This window comes from Microtus oregoni, unplaced genomic scaffold (genome assembly GCF_018167655.1).
Source record: "Microtus oregoni isolate MIOR12 unplaced genomic scaffold, Mior012 000005F_ref0000423, whole genome shotgun sequence".
In the NCBI taxonomy this organism is placed as follows: domain Eukaryota; kingdom Metazoa; phylum Chordata; class Mammalia; order Rodentia; family Cricetidae; genus Microtus; species Microtus oregoni.
Window position 1 is genome coordinate 21,052,246 of NW_024543064.1, and position 23,581 is coordinate 21,075,826.

Consider the following 23,581-nt stretch of genomic DNA (forward strand, 5'->3'; position numbering starts at 1 on the left):
AGTTCTAGATCAGTCAGGGCTACATAGGGAGACCTATGTAGCACAAATTCTCGGTGTTTTGTTTTTTGTTTTTTGTTTTTTTTTTTTGGTTTTTCGAGACAGGGTTTCTCTGTGGCTTTGGAGCCTGTCCTGGAACTAGCTCTGTAGACCAGGCTGGTCTTGAACTCACAGAGATCCACCTGCCTCTGCCTCCCGAGTGCTGGGATTAAAGGCGTGCGCCACCATCGCCCGGCACAAATTCTGACAGTCCCCAGAGGGCTGGAGAGATGGCTCAGAGGTTAAGAGCATTGCCTGCTCTTCCAAAGGTCCTGAGTTCAATTCCCAGCAACCACATGGTGGCTCACAACCATCTGTAATGAGGTCTGGTGCCCTCTTCTGGCCTGCAGGCATACACACAGACAGAATATTGTATACATAATAAATAAATAAAATAAATTAAAAAAAAAACCCAGAGTCAGATATAGGAGTTAATGCTGAAAGATCAGAGAAGCAGAGCAGCCAGTCACTAGAGAGTTCTTACCTCTACCAATGCTCAGACGAAAGAGGTGATCCTATCCTTACGAATCCTCAGACTGCTGCTCTCTCTCCCCGAAACCACAGACTGCTTCTCAGACCGAATCCCCAGACTGCATTCTCAGACTGACTGCCTCAGACTGCACGGAGCTTCTGTCTCCTCCAGCCATATCACTCCTGTCTCCACCTCTCTAGTGCTGGGATTAAAGGCGTGGGATCCCAAGTGCTGTGGTCACCTTTGCCTGAGCTCTGTTTCTCTTTTAGACAGATTCAGTCTCATGTAGCACAAGATGGTCTTGAACTCACAGAGATCCATCTGCTTCTGGCCCCTGAGTGCTGGGATTAAAGGTGTGTGCCACCACTGCCTGGCCTCTAAGGCTAACCAGTGGCTTAGCTTTGCACTCTGATCTTCAGGCAAGCTTCATTTGCTAGATAACAAACAAAATGTCACTACAGAGACCCAGTCTCAGAAACACCAAAAACAAAAATACTTCAGGCTGAGGGACTGAGGAGATACTCAGTGGGTGGAGTGCTTGCCGTATTTGTGTATGCACCTGAGTTTGGTCTCCAGCACCCGTGTAAGAGCTGGTGTGTGTTTGGAGTCTCAGTGCTGAGGGTGAGGTGGGGGCTGTAGAGGCAGAGACAAGCAGATCCCAGGGGCTCCCTGGTCAGCCACTTTACCTAAAACAGTGAGCTCCAGGTTCAATGAGAGACCATGTCATAACAAAACCAAACAAAGATGGGAAGATAGAAGAAGACATCTGGCCTTCACAGGCACAAACAAGCATGCATAAATGCCACACACAAAGAAGAAAAGTGTACTAGGCTGAGGCATATGAAATTGGTGATACTTAATAATTTTTAACCTTGGGGCTGGAGAGATGGCTCAGAGGTTAAGAGCATTGCCTGCTCTTCCAAAGGTCCTGAGTTCAATTCCCAGCAACCACATGGTGGCTCACAACCATCTGTAATGGGGTCTGGTGCCCTCTTCTGGCCTGCAGGCATACACACAGAGAGAATATTGTATACATAATAAATAAATAAATATTTAAAAAAAATAATTTTTAATCTTAAAGTCAGCAGTTTCCTATTATTTAATTTAAGACGTATAAATAAAAATGTGTGTGTGTGTAAATATGTCTGTATGTGCCCATGTGTGAAAGGTATTCACAGGGAAAGTCTTACATCAGGACCTTGTGGTAGTTATATTTCTAATTGGTGACTTATGGTGATTTATATTTCTATTGATCCACACTTATTCTTAACTGTATTTTCTTTCTTTTTATTTTTTTTCCTAGACAGGGTTTCTCTGTGGCTTTGGAGCCTGTCCTGGAACTAGCTCTGTAGACCAGGCTGGTCTCGAACTCACAGAGATCCACCTGCCTCTGCCTCCCGAGTGCTGGGATTAAAGGCGTGCGCCACCATCGCCCGGCCTTAACTGTATTTTCTAAAATTCAGGCATTCCTAAGAAAAATATTCCCTTAGAAAGATATTCCTTTTGTATAATATTAATTTCCTTCATCCCAGTGTCATTTGTTTGATTAATTGTTTGTGTTTAAAAGGCCTAAAAAGCCAGGCTTGGGCTGCTAGTTACCCAGGAGGCTGAGGCAGGAGAATTGCTTTAAGTGATAGGCCAACCTGGACTATAGAGTGAGACAGTATCTCAGTGGCAAGACAGTTGCCTAGCAGGATGGTGGCCTAGCATATGTGAGCCCCTAGTTTCAAATAAAATAACTTAATAAATGGTGGAAGTTTGATGGCAAGGAGAATACGGGAGGCGTGTTCTGCTCTCTCTGGGCCTTTAGTGCCTGGGCTGGTTTTTACTCCGTAATGACTGTTCAGAACATTTTGCCGACGTACCCAGCTTTTCAAAGCCCGCCACAACAGATGAACATTCTGCATGAGCCCCTATTGCCAGGGCTTCAGACCAGCTGTGTCCCTAATCCACCCCCGTCCCAGATTTGAGCATGGGTCAGACTCCAACTGCCCGCCCCCCTCCAGTCTCATCTCTTCCAGGTCACATCTCCCCTCCCTGACTCTCCCCACTGGCCATTGTCTAATTTCACTATCTCATTTCACCCTCTTTCATGCAGCTGGTGTATGTGTTTGCTGGCGCTCAGTTTGCAATGGGGAAGGATTAAGACCCTTTCACGCTGGTTTTCTTTTTTTTAATCTCAGAGCTCTTGACCGCTCCTGGGGCTAACCGGCAGCTAGCAGGGTCTATATTCCCTAGAAAGGAGCAGGGCTGTAATGGAGGTAGTGATGGGGCTCAGCTGGCAGACGGGATGGAGATGGTCCTGAGGGACCCTATCCTGGGCCTTGAAGCATGGCACAGCCACCGCCCAGATGTGAGCATGGAGCCAGAAGTGTTTCTGCCTAGGAAATTAGCCTCAGAGATGGTGCTTGGGACCTTTAACCTTGGTACCCAGTGGGAGCTTCTGCAGGGTGAGCTGGGACTGGATGTCTGGTTCAGCAGATGGGCCCAGGAGTAAGGCTAGTTTCTTTGTCTTCTGAGTGGATGCTATTTATATCCCTAGTCCTCATTATTGGTTGAGCTCAGCCATACTCAGAGATCAGACACATGACAGGCGATGGAGTATAATAACAAGAAAATCTCTTATGTGCAGATGCACGTCACAGACACTTTCATCTCCAGGCTAAGAATGAAAAGCCAGAGTTGGAATTCATTGGAATTCATGGTTTAGAGATTTCTTTCCTTCTTTCTTCTTCTTCTTTTTTTTTTTTTTGTTTTGTTTTTTTGAGATAGGGTTTCTCTGTGTGGCCCTGTCCTGGAATTCCCTCTGTAGACCAGGCTGGCCTTGAACTCACAGAGATCTGCCTGTCTCTGCCTCCCAAGTGCTGGGATTAAAGACATCCACCACCACCACCCAGTTGACTTAGAGATTTTAAAAGACCAACAGATTTTGGTGTGGGGTTACACAACACTCAGACTCTAGGAGTGATTTACATCTGCCTTGCTTCTGTAGCCTAAGACCTATCCGTCTTTTCAGGGTGATGATTACTAAACACTACGAATACTGCAAGCATCCTTATATGTGCTGTGCCATTGGCTAGCATACAGAGCCTTTAGCGCCACAAGTGTGAATTTCCTGGATAACGTGGTAGGAGAGGAAATGATCTGTCTGGTGGTGGATTTTCAGTATCCATCCTTCATAGTACCAGATTTTCCTGTCTGGGAGGTAGAAGAAGCCTTTGGGGCTCAGAGGTGGGAGCCCTGGAACTTTCCAATCAAAAGCACAGCTAAACCTGGAGGGCTCAAAGCAGGGAACCAAGGTATGTAAAAATGGGTGCTCCTTGGCCCAGACCCCTTAAACCGTTTGGGTTCTTTTTTTTTAATATTTAATTATTTATTAAGTATACAATGTACTGCTGGCATGGAAGGCACCAAGTCTCATTACAGATGGTTGTGAGCCACCATGTGGTTGCTGGGAATTGAACTCAGGACCTCTGGAAGAGCAGCCAGTGCTCTTACCCTTTGAGCCACCTCTCCAGCCCTGGGTTCTTTATTAATAAAATGAGGACAGTCCATTCACTGGTTCAATAAATATTTAATATGCCTGCATTACTCTGTGCAATAAACAAGAAGGACAAAGTCCCCGTCCTCTCCAGCTTAGTCTTCTGGATCCAGTTTGAGAGATTCAACAAGTCTTCAGTAGATAAGGCTGCAGGGGTAAATGCTATGAGAAGTGCCGTGATTAAAACAGAGAAGGAAGCCAGGCAATAGTGGCCTGTGCACGTCTTTAATCCTAGCGCTCAGGAGGCAGAGATAGGTGGATCTCTGAGTTCGAGGTCAGCCTGGTTTACACAGTGAGTTCCAAGACAGGGTTACATAGAGAAACCCCGTCTCAAAAAAAAAAAAAAAACTAAACCAAAACTGAAATCAAAATCAAAAACAGAGGAAGGATGTGTGAATGGGTTGTTTTAGTTAGTCAGGTGGTTCTCAAGGGTTTTATGACTTATACTGTAGAAATGAGCTCAAACTTGACCGCAGTTGAGTGTTTCTCTGCCTGCCATGTGCTTCTTAGTTGGTATTTTCATCTCTAAGAAGTAGTATAATTAACACTTACCTGAGGTCTTACTATGTCCTAGGCACTGTTTGCACCCTGTACATAGTTTAATCAGTTAATCGATTAATTAATAAATTGTTACAATAACTCTATGCGGTGGGATTGTTGTCATCCCTCCTCTTTTATGAGACAGAGTCTCGTGTAGCTCAGGCTGGCCTCAAACTTACTGTGCATGGAGGCTAGCCTTGGATTTGTGTTACTCCTGCTGTCACTTCCCAAGTGCTAGGGTGACAGGCATGTCACCACTCCCAGCCTTTATTCTATTTTTATGGGTTCAGAAACCAGGCACAAAGAAGGTGAGACAATTAGGGAGGGCTGAGCCTGAGCACTGAACCTGAGCAGTCTGATCCCAGAGGCTGAGCTGAGATTGTGAACGGCTTTGATTCTCCAGGAGTAGGCAGTCTCTCTGGCGTGTGCAGGCTCTCGGGTCACATTGCCTGGCTTCTGATCTCCGCAGGGCTAAGCCTTTCTGCTTTGGTTTCCTCATCTCCGAAATGAAATAGCAGGACCTGTCTTATCTTCTAAGTATGTGCCGGCAACAGAACCCTCTTTCTGCCTGTGGGGAGGCAGCCCTGTTCAGACATCAGCGTGGCGGGAAGTAGAAGGGTCAAGCAGCCTCTGAAACTTCTAGAGAGAAATACACTCATGTGCACTTCTCAGAGCAACCCCGAATTCACCTGGAGGCCAGACCGTGGAAGCTAGATTTTGAAAATAATTTTGTGGATGCCAGGCAGAAAAAGGAGAATCTTAAGTGAAGACGGAAGATAGGTGAGCTCTTGGCGGGGTCTCAGCACTTTCAGGTCTCGCATAGCTGCCAGGAGAGGTGAAGTCTTACTGAATGTCAGGGTTGGAAGGGAGCCTAGAGACAGAGGGTCAAGGTAGTAGATAGGTAAACTGAGGCTCAGAGAGGGGAGTGACTTACCTGAGGTTACTAAAGGCTTGAGGGTGGGGCGTTCTTTTGGGGGTAGTCTGGTCAGCTGAGCAGCATCTATGTGAATTCTGCTTTCCCTGAGGCCCCCAGATCTCAGCTTCTTCCCTGGCCCTCCATGGGGTGGAAAGGTCTCACCAGCGTTCTGGTCACTAGTTGCCCCATTCTCTACACGGGTTCTTCTGGAGCCCAGAACCTGGGGTCTCCAGCGCCAGACCGGGTTCGATTTGCGCGTGCGCACAGCCACCAGACCCTTGCTATCCCCCCCCCCCCTTCTTCCCCCCCCCCCACCTCTCCTTACCGCTCTAGGGGAGGGGGAGGTAAGACGCGGGAGCCCGAACAGGGCCTCAGCCAATGCGCTGGCGGGCCGCGGGCCCGGCCCCCTCCTTCCCTCCCGCGCGGCCCAATAAGAATTTACTACAATGTTGTGGCGAGCCGGGGGGGAGGGGCGCGGGCGGGCCGCGGGCCGCGCCGGCCTCTGCTCGCCGAGGAAAGGCGGGAGGGCGCGCGCCGGGGCTGCCTGCTTGCTCTCTCCCTCCCTCGCTCGCTCGCTCGCTCGCTCCCTCCCTCGGCCGGCGGGTTTAGTCAGCCCGCCTGCAGCCGACGAGCAGCAGAGGGCCGGAGCCTCGGACGCCGCCGCCGCCTCCTGCCATTGTTCGTCGGGCTGAAGCTGCTGCTGGCGCGGCCGGGAGCCACTGGTGAGGCGAGGCGCGCGCGCGCGAGGGAGCGCGAGGCGAGCCGGTGGGGGGCGCGGCGCTGGCCCCGAGGGGACGGTCCGGGCAGCCGCGGAGCCGCCGCAGCCTTTGTCTTCAGCCCCCCCTGCAGGCCCGGGTGCCGGGGTGCGGGCTCACACGGAGAGCCGGGGGGCTAGAGGCAGGGACACGGCCTGGGGAGCCGGTGGGAGGGGGGCGGCGGCGGCCGGGGTGCTGCTGTGGAGAGGGCGGGGAGGGGGGAGCGCACTGGGCCTGGCGTCTCAAAGTTCAGCCTTGGGTGTCTTCCCGCGGAGGGGTCCTCGGCCCGTGCCGGCCTGTCAGTCACCGCGCGGTGGGCGGGAGCCCCGGCAGGAAACCAGGTGGGCAGCGGTGCGAAGGTGCTGGTGCCTCCGGGGACCGGGAAGCTGGGCAGACGAGTCAGGCGGCATCCGAGGGCGCGGGGCGCTTCGCAGCGTTCCCAGGCCTTCCAGAATCCCCTCGGATCTCAGAGCCCGCCGGATCCGGTGCCTTGCTTCGTGATCTTCAGGGGTCCCAGCGAGCCAAGGGTTAAAGCTATTCTCTCAGCTCCGTGACCTCCTTTTTCAGTTCGCGCATCTGTCGGCTTGGAAATCGTTCCCGGCTTGCTGGGCTGCCTGTACCTGTAGCGATCCTGGAGCTGGGCTCGCCCTCTTACTTCATCTCCAGGTGGATCCTCCTGGAGGGAGCTTCTGCCCAAACAGGGTCGTCCTCCTCGGGGACGCGCGTTCTTTGCAGACCGGAAGCGGTCTTACCTGGAACAGATCGCTGGCGGGCTGCTTTGGGGTCACACGGCAGCGACTGTCGTCCTGTTGGCCCCTGAACTGTCCCCTACCATAAATGACTAGCCTGTGGAGACTTGGGTTTTTTTTTTTTTTTTTGTTGTTGTTGTTTGTTTTGTTGGTTTGTTTTTGTGTTTTTCAGAGATGCTGAGAGGTTTTTTTTTTTCCTTTTAATTTTAGTAGTCCGGTGATTTCACAGCTACTATTTTGTTCCTTCTGTTTTTAGGGAAAATTGCAAGAAATGGTTCCGTTTGTGTCCTGAGGGCTATTAGAGCAGGTCTGTGCTCTCTTGGGGACCCACTGTACTCCATGCAGTTGCTCAGGACTGTTCTCCCTGTTCTTACTCTGGTAGAAAGATTGCAGTTGGTTTGACCCTTTTAGTGAAGTGGATAGACACCACACCCTTTATGTAATTCTTCTCATCTTAATTTTGCTCTTTTTTGAAGAAGTTTCTACTCTTCACTTTCCTAACCTTTTTCTTCTCTCCCTTTTTGGTTTTTGAAATGGGGTTTCTCTGTGTAGCTCTGGCTGTCCTGAAACTCGCTCTGTAGACCACGCTGGCCTCCAACTTAGAGAGATCACCTGCCTCTTCCTCCTGAGTGCTGGAATTAAAGGCATTTGACACTGTAGCTGGCCACTTTCCTTATGATTAAGATAGCTATTGTTCAGATGCTTTGGGATGGACGTACTGCATGTCTTTGCCATTTTAAAAAGTAAAGCCAATGTTGACCCCAGGCTCAGTATAGTAACCTAATTTTTCTACTAATGAAGTCATACTCCCGCCGGGCGGTGGTGGCGCACGCCTTTAATCCCAGCGCTCGGGAGACAGAGGCAGGCGGATCTCTGTGAGTTCGAGACCAGCCTGGTCTACAAGAGCTAGTTCCAGGACAGGCTCCAAAACCACAGAGAAACCCTGTTTCGAAAAACAAACAAACAAACAAAAAAAAAAACAAATGAAGTCATACTCCCCCTACTGTATAAGTGCAGGTTTAGAAATAAATACTTAAAATCTTTAGACCTCACTAAAATTCTTTCAGCATTATACCAGTGTTTTATATCAAATAGGTACATTTTGTCTTCAGTTTGAGTTTAGATTTTTCGTTGGTCTTTTTAAATTTTTTTTTCCAGAGCTGAGGACCTAGGCAAGCTCTCTGGTAGTAAGCTAAATTTCAACTTCTACTTTTTTAAAAAAATTTAATTTATGTGTATGGGTGTTTTGGCTGCATGTACGTATATGCAAGACATGTCTGTTGCTTGTGGAGGTTAGAAGGCATCGGATCCCTTGGAACTAGAGTTACAGTTGTGAGCCACCAGTTGTGTGCAGGAAGTTGAACCTAGGTCCTTTTCAAGAGTAGCCAGAGCTCTTAACTGCTGAGCAACTTTTCTCCTTCCTTCCTTCCTTCCTTCCTTCGTTCCTTCCTTCGTTCCTTCCAGCAGTCTTGCTATGTAAATCAGTCTAGCCTCAAATTCAAGATCCTTCTGCCTCAGCTTCCCAGTGCTGGGATTATGAAAATGAGTGTGTCACCACACCTAGCTCAACTCTAACAAATTGAAAATTATGTATCCAGCTTCCCATCATCTCATCCCTTAGTTCGTGGTTGCTCAGTGTGTATAGCTGTCTTGAAACAGGGTATGATTGCATAGTTTAGGCTGATCTCAAACTCAGTATAATTGCTGATTCTTGGCCTCAGCCTCTTTAATAGGATTAAAGGCAGAGGCCTCTACACCGAGAGGTTTATAGTCTTCAAAATTATTTTATGTCTGTGAATATTTTGCCTGGTGTACCTGTGTATGCCTGGTGTTTTTGGAGGTCAGAAGAGGGGGTGTCGGATCCCCTGGAACTAGAGTTCCAAATGGTTGTTAGTTATCATGTAGGTCCTGGGTCTTGAACTCATGTCCTCTGCAGGAGCAATAAGTGCTCTTAACCATGGAGCCGTCTCTCCAGTGAGGGTGTTTATGGTCTTTATTTCAAACAAATTCATACTCTTAAGTGCATACTTAAGATGCCATTTGTTTTGCCTTCCTCCTGCTCCTAAGAAAGCTTCAGAGTTAAATTGTTTGGGAGAGACCCTGTCTAAAAGCCATGAGATTCTTGAATTCTGCAAGTGCTTTTAATATGCTTGCCATTAGATTGTGATATTCTTCTGCCTGTAGATTTTGGTGGGATGGGTAGAGTTTCCATTACTGTTTGAATATACAAAATTGGTGATCATGACCTGATTTCATAGCTCTGGAATATCAGTGGCCATCAGGGCCTGAATTTGGTTCTGAAGTCAAGAGTAGCATATGTTTAGACCACAGACTGTTTCCTTGTTATCTAAGAAGCAGGCTGGTGCCCACTGTGGTGCTGCCAGCGTATTTTTCCAAGAGTTACTGGGTTGGCGATTAGTCAAATGCGTATTCAGAAGCGGATTCATCGCCACCTCTCAAGGATTTGTTTTTCCTCCAGTTGCTTGGACACGACATCACTTACCTTATTTTGTTTGTGAACTAAGCAATAATAATTTCAATTACTCTTTTCTTACGAAAAACTTCCCTTTTTTTCCCCTCTGAATAAAATCTGCACAGATGAAATTTTACAAGGATTTCCCCTGTATTGATCAATTACAGGCATTATTTTTAAAAGAACCCAGCATTACTAGATGGTAGTTGCTGCGTTCATGGTAGCTTTCAGCTAGCGGTAAGGCCGGATGCCAAATCTATGTGTAGCTTTTTGTTGTCAGTTATACTTCTTGATGCGTCACCTACACAGTATGCTCTTTTCCTGAGCGAGTTCATGGTGTGTCAGGTAAAACGCAGTGTAACCAATACTCTGGAGAGCACACAGAGTTGGATTAGCACTTTGGCTTCCTCTGCTGCTGTTTAATGAGTGCGTGGTGAGAAGGATAAAGGAAGAACCACAGCAGTGAGTACCGTTCAGAGTTTAGAGGCCTTGGGAAGGAGAATGCGTGTGATGATCTCATCTAGAACAATCTTGCTGATCCTTCAAATACCAGTTTTAGGAAAGTGTAGTAGGAGAATCAGATCATGGTTAAGTTTGTTTTCATTTATTTTTCTGAGTGTTTTGTTTTTTTGAGATAGGGTTCCTCTGTGTGTTGTCCTGACTGTCCTGGAACTCGCTCTGTAGACCAGAGTGGCCTCAAACTCACAGAAGTTCCACCTGCCTCTGCCTCCCAAGTGCTGTGATTGAAGGCATGTGCCACCACCTCCTGACTTGAATTATTTTTATTTGAATAAGATTTCAAACATCTTGAAGTGTTTAGAAAAATGGGTAATTATTTGAGAATAAGAAAAATGCCATGTGACTCGTATAATGTCAAGGACGGCTTGAGAGAACTCTAATATCTCTAACCCATTTGTCATCAGCATCCGCCAAAGTAACTGAAAGTGAATATGCAGCCTGAATAGAGAAATTGGAGTGTAATGTGCAAATATTCCCTCTTTACAGTCAGAGTGCTTCCTTTGATGTTCTTTCATTATAGAAATTCTAGCATCATGTTTACTCTACTACATTGAAAATTTTATTTTATTTTATTTTATTTTGGTTTTTCGAGATAGGGTTTCTCTGTGGCTTTGGAGCCTGTCCTGGAACTAGCTCTATAGACCAGGCTGGTCTCGAACTCACAGAGATCCGCCTACCTCTGCCTCCCGAGTGCTGGGATTAAAGGCATGCGCCACCATCGCCCGGCCTGAAAATTTTATTTTTATTTTATATGTTTGAGTGTTTGCCTGCAAGTACATATGTGTACTATTTGTGTGCCTGGTGCCCACCAGGGCCAGAAGAGGTGTTGGATTCCCTGGACCTGGAGTAACGTGTTCTGAGCTGCATTATGGGTCCTGGGAACCAAACCAGAGTCCCCAGTCAGTACTTTTAACCACTGAGACATCTCTCCAACCCCTCATTTTTCTATTTTTTATTCTACTATTTCACTTATGAAAATCAGTTCTGTTTTTCCAATTATCTCTTTATTATCTCCAAGATAAACCCATGTGGATTAAATTAAACTTTGATTGTTTATTGGGCTCTCATTCTTTACCTTCCATGGCTATGGGTTCTTTGAGTCTCTTCCTTTCAGTTAATCTAGGCTCTCACCAATCATTCTTGATTCCCATAATTTATAATTTATATTTCCTATAAAGATTAGAATTGTTTTTTTGGCTATGTGACTTGGAGCTTAGATATGGTTACAGTAATCTTGACAGAGTGAATTTGAAGGGGAAAGATTGTTTGATGAAATGGGTAAGAGCTATGACCATGAATTTATATTGATAAAATAGATTGGAAAAAAAATCAGTAGCCTCTTTATACTTTACTCTCTCTACTATGGCATTTGTGTGGGTTCTGAGGATCCAAACTCAGGTCCTTATGCTTACGGTGAGGGCTTTAACCAGAGAGCCATCTCCCCAGCGTGGCAGCAATTGCTTATACGCCAGATATGTCCTATGAAACTAGTACTTGCCATGAAATCTTAAGGGTTGTTTGAGTATATCACTTTATAAAGAAATACTATTTGACTTGTGCGTCAAGCATATGTTTCACTTTTTTTTTATTTTTTGTTTTTTAAGACATGTTTTCTCTGTAAGTATGTGTTTTAATTTGCCAGTTTGAAGTGCGACATGTATTCATTCACGTGAAGGATATTTCACCTTGGTAATGCACTAGGAACATGTTGTTGATATTCACCCTCTACTACTACGTTAGTTTTTAGCCATATGGACTCACAGGCAGAACTGTCAAGGGCTCCAAGGATTTAAGCCCTCAAATTTTACCTGGCAACCATTTCAGCATGCAAGAGGGACACATGAAGTCAGCCTTACAGTGAAGGCTTTCTCTTTCGCTTTTCCCTTCCTTTCTACCATCCACTTGCTGTTTCTTGCCCATTTTCTTTTAAAGAAAATGATTCAGAGAATTGATACTGTTGCTAGCTTACTACCTGCAGAGTCCTGCCAATCCTGATAGTATTATGCAATTACATAAATCCTTTTTTCATAGTGTCATATGATATTGTATATATGCCCTCCCACACATGTGTCTTTAGAGTAATTTTTTTTCCATCTGGTATTGAAATGAGCTCTTTGTTAGGTTATTTTTAAATCTTCCAGCTTTCTTGGCATCCTCAACACTCAGAATAACACAATTGCTCTGGGAGGCGAGAATATCCACATAGTCTATTAGTAGCTCTTTCGGTGGAAATGGAAGCAGTGTTTTATTTTTAAAATCATACCCTGTGTTCCTTACAGGCAAAACATAGGCATTTTATGTTTCCATAGTCTCTGGTAATTTTGTCAGGTAGAAAAAAGTCGGTTGTTACCAAGTAGTTAAAAGGGATGTACTTATGGCAAGGCAATGATTCCAAAGCTATTTTAGTCTCTGAAGGTTTATTGGTGTTCTTTTGAGCTCTTGCAGCATTTGCATATTTGCTAGATATGTCATATGATGCTGGTACTCACCGTAAGACAGTCAGCTTTTAGAAAGCAAAGGATTATCACTATTGCCCCTTCCTGTACCTCCCTCCCCAATGCAGATACGGTTTAATGCATTAGCTAGACTTACAACATAGGGTGCATAGTATGATGTGAATGTGAGGATAATTAAGATTTATGATCTGTGTTGTAATTCTGTTTCTAGATGCGTATTTCTGTCCTTCCTTCCTTCCCTCCTCTGTCCTTCTGTATGATATCTTCTTGAAGTTGAAGAAGTCAGGTACTTTATACTTCCAAAACATTTTAGTGTACATTTCTGAAGAATAAAGCTATTACCTTACATAAGCGAAACCCATGGTTATATGCCTAAGACAGTAATAGCATTCCATAATATCAGTCAATACCTAGCCCAAATTTAGATGTCCCTAGTTAGATTTTTTTAAAAAATTATTTATTGGTGGTGTGTATATCTATGATGCGTATGTGTGGGTACATGCACAGAGGCCAGAAGACAGCTCTGTGGAGTCAGTTCTATCCTTTTTCCATCTTATGTATTTTCCAGGGATTGAATTCAGGTTGTCAGACTTGTGCCTTTACCCACTGAGCTATTTCAGCAGCCCTCGTTAGATTTTTAAATGTAAATATTTGATCATATCTCCCTCATTTCCTTTAATCTAGAACAGTACTTACCCCCCCCCACACACACACACTTGTCATTAACTTTGGTAAGTCCTGGTGCCAGCTGATTGTAGAATGTTCTATTCTGAATTTGCCTGATTGTTCCCTTAAGGTTTTGTTTAATTTGTTCTTCTATTTGCTTTGTTTCCTATAAACTAGAAATTTATCTCTGTAGCTTTGATTAGACGTAGGTTAAACATTTTTGGCAAGACTTCTGCATGATGTGTTCTTTGTTTTGAATCATATCAGGAAGTTCAGAATGTCAGGCTGTTCCACAATTAGTGTTGCTAATCTGGCCACCTGGTTAAAGTGGTAACCACTGTGGAGTGGTGTATGCTTTAGTATTTGTGGAGAAACTTTGACGTTGTAAATATCCTGTTCCCAATTACCTGTTCTCATTGGTTTTGGGCATCTATGGATCCTTGGAGGTTTACATATATTGTTGGCTCTTAGAAATGAATCTGGAGGATTTAAATTAGGAAAGAAAAGAAAGATAATGAACTCCTTTTGCTGTTCAAGTACACGGGTTTTCCTGTGCAAATCTGATTTCTTGTACCCCTACCCCCCCCCCCCCGATTTGTTCCTAAAATTAGAGGATTATATTGGAGTGGAACATAACCACTGGGGTTCCTAACATGTAGGCCTAAAGGTTCTCAAGATACGTCATGAGGGTGTCTTTTTCTCTGAAGCTGGGTTTCCAGGTGGTTGTGAGCTATCTGACAAGGATACTGGGAGCTAAACTCAGTGCTCTTAACCACTGAGCTATCTGTCCAGCACCTGGGCGTTTTGCTCTTGATTTTTGTTATTTTTTTGTGTGTGCATGATGCTGAAGATCAAACCTCTAGCATCTTGTGCGTGCTAGACAAGCAGTCCACCTTTGAGTACATCCCAAGTCCTTGATGTTTTGAGACAGGGCTATGTAGTCCAGGCTGGTCTTGACCTGTGGTCTTCCTGTCCATCACCCTGAGTGCTGAGGTTATAGGGGAACACTAACACCACACCTTGCTTATAGGTTACATTTTAGTGAGAGGGTACAGATAAATAGTAAGTTGGTGATAAGAAACAAGGCATTAGATTTTACTGAGGAATGGGGAAAGCAGAGTAAGAGAACAAAGAGTAAGGTTGGGGGGGGTTAATAATTTAGATTATAGAGGTCAGAGATAACATTTCCGAGGTGTCATTTGAGCAGAATTCTGGATGAAGTAAGGGGCATCTGGAGGACCAGCAGTGTAGGCAAGGTTTAACATGAAAAGGATTAAGCTTATTTGGTGTGGTCTTTGCAGTTTTCTCTATTTTATCTATATAGTGTATGTTTACGTGTAGATGAACATAAACACTAGCAAATGCATGGTGTGGGTGGAGAGGTCAGGTTCTTTCTACCATGGGTTCCCGTGGTCAAGCTCAGGTTATCAGGTGGAGCCATCTCACTTTCCTTGTTTGGTGTGTTTGAGAAACATGAAGTTAGTGTGCACAGTGAGTCAGAATGATGTAGGGTGAGCGTCGAGTTCAGATGTCATAGGTAGGAAGGGTAAGCCTTTCAGTTCTCTGTGTTCATGTCTTTGCCTGTTAACGTAAGCAGGGTTCTTGGAAGGGTTTTGAGAAGAGGAATGGTGTACTCATTTGTTCACTGCATATTGATTATCCATGATGAGCAGGATCCTGTGAATATATGTGATCATAAAAGAATGTAGAAGACATGCTCCCGCCCTAAAGGAGTTTAATGATCTGGTCTGACAGAGTAGGACTGATTGGGCACCTACACAGAGGAGTGGGAGTGGCACACACATACAGAAAAAGCAGAGTCAACCTGTGCTAACATTTCTGGCTCTTCTCTGGCTCAACACATCCCCAACAGGATTCACTGGGGCCTATTTAGTATTTATGATTGCTTAGTGTGGTCCAGGCTCCGTGCTGGGTGCTGTGTAGATATAATGTAGATGTTAAAGAATTATGGGCTTTGGAGTTAATGCTTTGTTTTAAATTCTAGTATCAGTCTTTAAGTAGCGGGCGGCCATGGACAAGTTAATTCATATCTGTAACATTTTATTCATTCTATAATATGGGGATATTCTATACCTTTAATGTTGTTATGATTAAATGAGCTAAAGGTAAGATGTTAAGTCTATGAGTATTTACGTTTTTGAGGTGCTGACACATGCTAGGCACGCATCCTGCTGTGAGCCACACATCCTTTGTCCTGTGTGATGTTCTTAGAGTCATGCTGACATAGATGCTGGTCAACATGACTTTCACAGGTCATTGGAGTGTTACCAATCCTGCTTTACATTTTAGGTAGCAAGTTAAAAGTTCAGTGACTTGCTTAAAATTTCACAGTTGAAAATTGGCGTCAAGAGGGAAGTCTTACTAGGACCCTTTTGCTTGCTCAGCACGTCTATGAGCAAGTGGGGGATAGGAGATTTGGATATAAACCTTTTCCTGTCAAAACTGATGAGTTCTTAGTAATTGCTATCTTATGAAAGTTATTTTCTTTGCTTGTATTTCTTGTGTAAAATGAGGATGACATCCTTATTTTAGGTAATACACGTGTAGTATATTAAATAAATGCTATTTCTCTTCCCTTTGATAAACTACGACCTCATGGACATGAGGGTAGTAACTTCCTTTCCTTCCCTCCCTCCCTCCCTCCCTCCCTCCCTCCCTCCCTCCCTCCTATTTCTATCCTTGCTTCTCTCCGTGCCTTTCTCCCTCCTTCCCTCCCTCCCTCTCTCCTTTCTTCATTCCTTTCTCTCTGCCAGAGTTTCATGTACCCCTAGACTGGCCTTGAAACTTGCTATGTAGTTGAGGGTGACTTTGAACTCCACATCTCTTTCCTTCATCTCTCAAATGTTAGGATTGCAGGTGTTTGCCATCATTCTAGGTTCATATGTATGTATGTATGTATGTATATATATGTATGTTTGTATGTATGTATATACACACACATATATGCACACATACATCTGCATGTTTGCCTGCTCGCCAAAAGAGGGTACCAGATCTCATTACAGATGGTTGTGAGCCACCATGTGGTTGCTGGGAATTGAACTCAGGACCTCTGGAAGAGCAGTCAATGTTCTTAATCTCTGAGCAATCTCTCCAGTCCCCTCTTTTAAATATTTTTGACTAGTGTATTATTACTGTAGTTGTGTGTGTGTGTGTGTGTTTGTGTACATGTGCATGATGTCTGCATCTGTGGAGACCAGAAGCAAGCTTTGTGGCATCAGTTCTCTTTCCATCTTTATATGGGTTCTGGGATTGAACCCAGGTTTCTAGGCTTGCTCAGTTTACATTCTACTTGTACCTGTTTCTACTGAAATTGGATACCTGTCTGTATAATTACTATATGTAAGTATGTAATACAGTTATATAAAAAGCATTAGGTTTTGTCTAGTGTTGGTCTTTGGTTTTGATTTAGACTCATACTGAAATTTTTAAGCTCTCTTTTGAGTGTTAGCCTGTGCGCGAGTGTTCTAAAGACCCATTTCACAGCAAGCCTGGCTTCATAGCTTCATTTCCGGGTTGGTAGGATACAGTTATGCGGTTGGTGTCTCCATTGTTGCTTTTATCTTTTGAAGCAGATGTGAAAGTAAACACACACACTTGAAAAACAGGAAGGCGGTTGCTCTGGGAGGGTGCTTTTCACGGCAACTTTTACTCAAGCCACGTCATCTTAAGAGTCTCGAATCTGTTAGAAAAGATATGGTGCCTCATTTTTAAAAAGTAAATATTTAAAGAAAATGCAGTTTAATCAAGTCATGAACGTACATATACTTTCGCTTTTTACACATTTTGGAGAAGTAGTTAATGTTCCTGTTTTAAGTTGAAACAGAGAACTGAGATGATTTTTCTTCATAGTGCTGAGTATCAGACTTAGGGCCTCTTCTGCTAGCAAGACCCCTGACTCTCTGCCCCTGAGCTATGCTCCTGCCCTCGATTATATTAGAACCACCCTAATCGTAGGTTCTCTTTCTGCTTGGAGGAGAAACTTTCAACAAGGAAATGTGGAGTTTTTGACTTTTTAGGATATCTGTTCTGGTGGTATTGTGCTTGAGCTTGAAGTACAGCCCTTAAGACAATATTTTTCTACTCTGGGTCTTTGTTCCTAACATAGGGAATATCATATTGAATGCTAGCTATAAATTCGGTACTTCCCTGCAGGCCTTCTGGACTAATTAAGTATTCTATCCTTTTCTTTATTTTTTGAACCAGGGTCTCACTATGTAGCTCTGGCCTGTCTGGAACTTACTATGTACCAGGCTGGCCTCAAATTTACAGATCTCCTTGCCTCTGCCTCCCCAGTGCTGGGATCAAAGGTGTGTGCCAGCTACCACATCCAGCCAAATATTTTTCTTTGATATCAGTCCACAAAGAAGTTTTATATATATATATATATTTATTTATTTATTTATTTATTTTTGTGTGTGTGGTGTGTGTTCATGTGTATACATGAGTGTGGAGGTGTGTGGGAGGAGGGTGTGTGTGGAGACCCAAAGTTGACTTTGGGTTTCTTCTTTGATTATTCTGTATTTGTTGAGGCAGAGTCGTTTGGACCCAGAGCTAGCCAGTTCCAGCTAGTCTATAGCCAGCTTGGGGATTCCTTATGGCTTGTGCTTAAATCACAGGTGGCCATCACGCCTGCCTTGCCTGCCTTTTACATGTGTTCTTGGGATCTGAACTCAGGTCCTCATGCTTGCATAGCAAGCACTTTGTCCACTGAGCCAGTTCTCTGGTCCCACAGAGAATTTTGTACTGCTTTATTGAAAAATCTCTCTCCCCCTATCTTCGTCTTCTCAGGACGACTCTTTCCCATACTTTCTACTGATAGTACTTTGAGGATACGTTTGTTGTTATCTTGTTTTTTTTTTGAGACAGGGTCTCTGTCTATCTTTGACTGTTTTGGAATTCACTGTATAGAACAAGCTGGCCTCAGACTCAAAGATATCCACCTGCCTCTGCCTCCAGAGTGCTGGGGTTAAAGGTGTGCGTACCATGCCTGGTCAGTATTTTGAGGGTAATGTGATGTTGGAGCTAGTAAGGATACAGGTTTTGGAGTCAGACATGGGTTTTCAGTAATGTTATGTTTTGATAGGAAAAAGAAAGTTTTCTACTGTACTGAATGAAACGATCATCCAAACTTGGCTTTGAAAGCGTTTCTGCATGTAGGGCAGAGTAATTGGAGATCATAGTAATGACTTTTGTTCCTAAAGATTCTTCTTCCCCTGGGGAGTTCCTTGCTGACCTCAGGGAGTGCAGCTTTCTCTTCCATTTTCTGTCCCAGTGGAGAGCCTTCTCTTAAAACTCATGTAGTCCACAGCTGAGACCCGCCTGGAACATTCTGTGCCCATCTTATAGGGTTAGACTTTAGAGATTTAACGGAGAAGCACGTGCAGTACTAATATGGCTCTCTGTAACGTGGCTTAGAAGGAACACTGCCCTACCTCTGGATGTGCTTGTCTTTGGGATATTTCCCTTTCATGGCCTGCAACGCATATCTGCTTTCTGGGGGAAAAACCATTTTCCCCTTCGCTCTTGTACACATCCTTTATCCTATCTCCCCCACCATGCTCCTGTCCCAGTCTTCTGCATGCTGTAATTACAGGTCTATGCCACCATACCTAACCAAGAGTTTTATATTCCGTAGAGTAGATCTTTTTCAGACATATGATATTGTTCTTTTACATTCTGTGTCTTGTCTTTTCACTCTTTTGATGGGAGCACACTTCACCTCCAAGTCAGGAATTGAATTCGGAACCTCAAACATGCCAGACATGCACTTTATCCCTGCGCTACATATCCCACCAAGTGTATGTGCATGTGAGGTCCTTTTTTACAGTAAGGGAGATTTTATATCTGCTGCTGTTTCCTAGCTCCTGCTTTTTTTTTTTTTTGCTAGTTCCCCTATACTGCCAGTCTTTGTGTGCAGTGCTTTTTAAAGACCTTAAGGTTTTTCTTTAATTTTTTTTAACCACAAGTCCTTACCTTTGCTATATAATGAATCACTTCCAACTTAGTGACTTAAAACCTTTTCGTGATCCGCAGTCAGAGCCATGAAAAAGCTTTGTGAAATGGCTCATTTCTCCTTTGTGGCACAGGCAAGGGTCTCCATTTCAGTGGCTGACCTGAAGCTGGAGCATCCACGATAGCCTTACCCTCTGTGATTCTGACACTAGATGGGCAACTTCATTACAGAGCTGTGATTAATTATACCATTGGTCACTGGCTATTAACCCAGGCTTCAGCTGTTTTCCTCTCTCAGGAGGTTGAGGGGTAGGACTAAAAGTTGGTCCCTCTGTAAGCAGCCCTCTTCCCAGGCTTTTCCAGGAGCCCTGACTGTCAGTTATCTCTGTTGCATTGAAATGCTACTCACTACTGGGAATTTCAAGAATTTTAGGAGCTGGAACAGAGAGCAAATGTGTATTTCTTTTTATATCACAGCACCATACTAGGTAACATGTAGCTTTATGGATTTCATTCTCCCAACCTTTCTTTTATTTGTTCCAGTGCAAATTCCTTTAAATGTCATAGGATATCAGTGTAATTGACTGGCAGAGAAACATTGCTTGCATGCTTAAGCGAGTGCCGGCTTCAGCTCTGAACGGCAGAACAAACAAATTAAGGTGTTACTTTGGAACCGTCCCTTTATTCCAGGGAATAATAATTTAAAAACTAACTTTAAAGCTGAGAATATCATTCTATTTTTAAATCTTTATGTTTCTGTGTAATAGTTTGCTATCTAAAATGATTCTACCTAGTAATATTGTGAATTAAATTGACTCTGGGTGTGCTGTATTGTCCTTATGAATGTGAAATCCCTCTCGATACGTAGATGTCTGCTGAGAAACATATGCAGACAGTATTTTGTTTTACTATTTTTATTTTTTTTTCATTTTTTGGTTTTTTGAGACAGGGTTTTTCTGTGTATCTTTGGCTGTCCTGGAACTTGCCTTGTAGATCTGGCTGGCCTCAAACTCACAGAGATCCACCTGCCTCTGCCTCCTGAGTGCTGGGATTAAAGGCATGCGCTACCATATCTAGCCAAACACTATTGTAGATACTGTGTATTTCTGAAGGGAATCTGAGACATAGTTCTTCTCCCTTTTTTGTCATATTTGCACATACATGCACAGGTATGTATGCATGTGTGTGTGTATGTATATCCATCCATCCATTCATCCATCTCTCCCTCTCTCTCTGTCTCTCTCTCTCTCTCTCTCTGAGAGAGAGAATATATATTCTTTTGAGACAGGATATCGTGTTATTCAGGTTGACTGTGAACTTACTGCACAGCCAAGGATGACCTTGAATTCCATCCATAGGCTTCCACCTCCCAAGTGTTTCCACCATTCCTGACTTGTACTTTTACCATATTGGTAAAGGTGGTGTGCATATCTCTTTAAGGATTTCTCTGTCACATAATGGAATTCAGCTAATTTTTATTTATGACAATGACTAATTAATATTTGCAGTTTAGAATTAGAAAAAGTTTATGTCTATGTTTTTATGTGTATAGGTGTTTTGCCTGTGTCTTAGTTGTTATTCCATTGCTGGGGTGAAACATCATGACCAAGACAACTTATAAAATAAAGCATTTAATTAGGGACTTGTCTACAATTTCAGAGGGTTGGTCTGTGATCATCATGGTCAGGAGCTAGGTGGCAGAAGCAGCTGAGAGCCCACATCTCATAGGGAAGCTGCAGGCAGAGAAAGTGTGAGATTGGGCCTGGCATGGGTTTTTGAAACCTCAGAGCCTACCCCCAGTGATACACCTCCTCTAACAAAACCACACCTACTCCACACTTCTTAATCCTTCCCAAACAGTTCTACTAACTAGGGAGCATATATGAGCCTTTGGGATCTTTCTCATTATAGCCAGCACAGTCTGCATGCATGTGTGGGCACAGCATGCTTGCCAAAGAGGGGGTCAGAGTCCTTGGACTAGAGCTGCAGCTGTTGTGAGCTACTGTTTGTGTGCTGGGAACTGAACCTGGGTCCACTGCAAGAGCAAATGTTCTTAACCACTGAGCTATCTCTCCAGTCCCTTAGTTCAGAGGTTTTAAGTTAGTGGTTTTTAAAGAAGTTGTGTCGTGGATCCAGACACAGCACACACAAGGACAGAGATAAGATACTATCTTATCTCTGAAGGACAAAAGGAATTTTATAACTCTAATGAAAAAAGGTTTTGAGGGCCAGTAAAATATAATAGTTTTATGTATTTAATGTTTTGCTTTTGTTTAATTTAGAAAACAGCCTATATGTTATGTGTTATTAGACTATAATGTGTGTTGACAGCTTAATATTTTCAAGTTTAATTGTTTTGTAAACTCCTTAGCTATGTTTGACACAAAAACAAAATAAGTTTCCTTTCAGTGCTACAAAATCCCGTTGGCTTGTTGGTTTAGATCAGCATCTAATAGATTTACCAGAACTGGAGTAGTGCCTTGGGCTGCTATTATATTTGTGAGTCAGTGTCCCAACTGTAACAGGAGAATTAATAGTGTATGCTATATAGTTCACCATTGAAGATCTGTCCATGTCTTTTGTAGATGGAAGTTTCTGTTTAACCCAGTCTTCTTTTTGGTTTTTCGAGACAGTGTTTCTCTGTAGCTTTGGAGCCTGTCCTGGAACTAGCTCTTGTAGACCAGGCTGGCCTCGAACTCACAGAGCTCTGCCTGCCTCTGCCTCCCAAGTGCTGGGATTAAAGGCATGTGCCAACACTGCCCGGCTCTCATAATTCTTGTCTATGTTTAGCCATGTGGCTTGGTACCTTTTCTCTCAGTAAGGCATTCTTAGCTTGTTTCCTCTGTGTCTGGCTTGCAACTGAATCTCTGCCATTCCTCTTTCCGGAATTCTTTTGGTCTGGTCACCCCATCTATACTCCCTGTCTGGCTACTGGCTAATCAGTGTTTTATTAAACCAATAGATGTGACAGATCTTTACAGCGTACAAGAGCATTATCCCACTTCTGCCTTTCAAGAAGATATTGTAAATGAATGTGATAATAAAAATATCACCACACAGATTAGGATTTTTATTGACTTGTAAAATTTTATTCCTTTAATAAGTGTTTGTTGCCCTTTACTAATAGATGTAATGTTATTATGATAGGAAAGAACCTTAAGATTGACCTATTTCAGTTTCTCATTCAAGACATGAATCTTGCATGTTTGTCCAATGTGGACATAATTTAAGATAATTAGGCATATGATGAAACTTTGAAATATTTGACATTTTAGACTCTGCTTCTTTTGGTCTATTGATGCCCATTGGATGATATTTTGTCTCATGCCTCTACTCTCAATATGTAACTTTAATCAGGAAAAATAAAATATGAATATAGGTAACTCATTTAACTCTCACAGGACTGTTTTAAGGTTCACTGTCTTAAAACAACAGATTTGACTTATTGAATATATTTATAAGACAGATGGAGTGTTAGCCAATACTTGAGGTATTTATGTTTTTAGCGTGGAATGAAACTCAGTGAGAGGAGAGAGGTGGTGAGGCCCACATCCCAGCGACAGACACTGTCTGTAGAGTGAGTGTGCAGAGCGAGGTGGGCTGCATAAAGGGGCAAAGGAGAAAGCCTCATTATTCGGGAGTGGGAATGGAGCAGCTGCGGCAATGCAGAAGGGAGGCCAAATTAATGGGTCAGTGTAACTTGAGATTCTTTGCTTAATTATGAATCTTAAGTAGGCCTCCTTAATCCCTTAAGGATGAATGGCTTTCTTCTTGTTAGATGCAACTGGGGAATTCTTCCAGTATTTGAGTGCCATTAAAAATAACAGTTACTGTAGATACACAAAGAATAGAATGGGCATTTCAATGGTTAATTTAGGATATTTTATATTAATTTTTGCTAACTAGCTAATTTGTTTCAGTTTGTTAGTTCACTGAGTAGAATGTATTTTGGTGAGCTACAAATTGAAACATTGTTTATGGTTTACAAATGGAAGTGTGTTTTATGTTTTTTTAGACCTCCCAGATTCCTTGTAAGATATACTTGCAGTAATTGTCACATGTACTATTCATATGTTATTAGAAGTTATATTTACTATATCTCAAATTATGTGGGAATTTTATTCCTCCAAGAAACTTAATACATCATCAGAAAATAAGACAAATCAATAAATAGTTCTTGAAAAGCTGCTGAGGACAGTACTGTCTGTCTTCCACTAAGTGATGAGAAACAGATTATTGACTCTCTGAAGCAATAAACTGATGGTAGCAAGAATGGATGTCATTTCTTAATGATTTAAGTTGACAATACTCCTTTATACTTTTTTTATAACCTTATTATATGACAGTTAATATATTGGAAAGGAACAAAGCTGGGTGTGGTTGCACACCTGTAATCATAACACTCCAGAGGCTGATACATGAGAACTGGAGTCAAGACCGGCCTGGGCTGTGCATCTAAGCTGTTTTTTAAAAAGAACATAT

At 43.3% G+C, this 23,581-nt stretch overlaps 1 protein-coding gene across 28 annotated transcripts in view; it reads left to right on the forward strand.

The window, feature by feature from the left end:
* Epb41 (erythrocyte membrane protein band 4.1) overlaps positions 1 to 23,581 on the forward strand; it is a 149,233-nt gene that overhangs the window by 21,412 nt on the left and 104,240 nt on the right. For 4 of the 28 annotated variants that reach the window (XM_041651395.1, XM_041651399.1, XM_041651400.1 and 1 more), the window contains exon 1: positions 6,065 to 6,227. The exons of 1 other annotated variant lie outside the window; for it this stretch is intronic. The gene's annotated coding sequence lies outside the window, so the exon portion shown is untranslated. Of the gene's footprint in view, positions 1 to 6,059; positions 6,228 to 23,581 lie in introns of those variants that run through there. 23 more of the 28 variants (XM_041651381.1, XM_041651383.1, XM_041651389.1 and 20 more) reach the window with 15 other exon arrangements.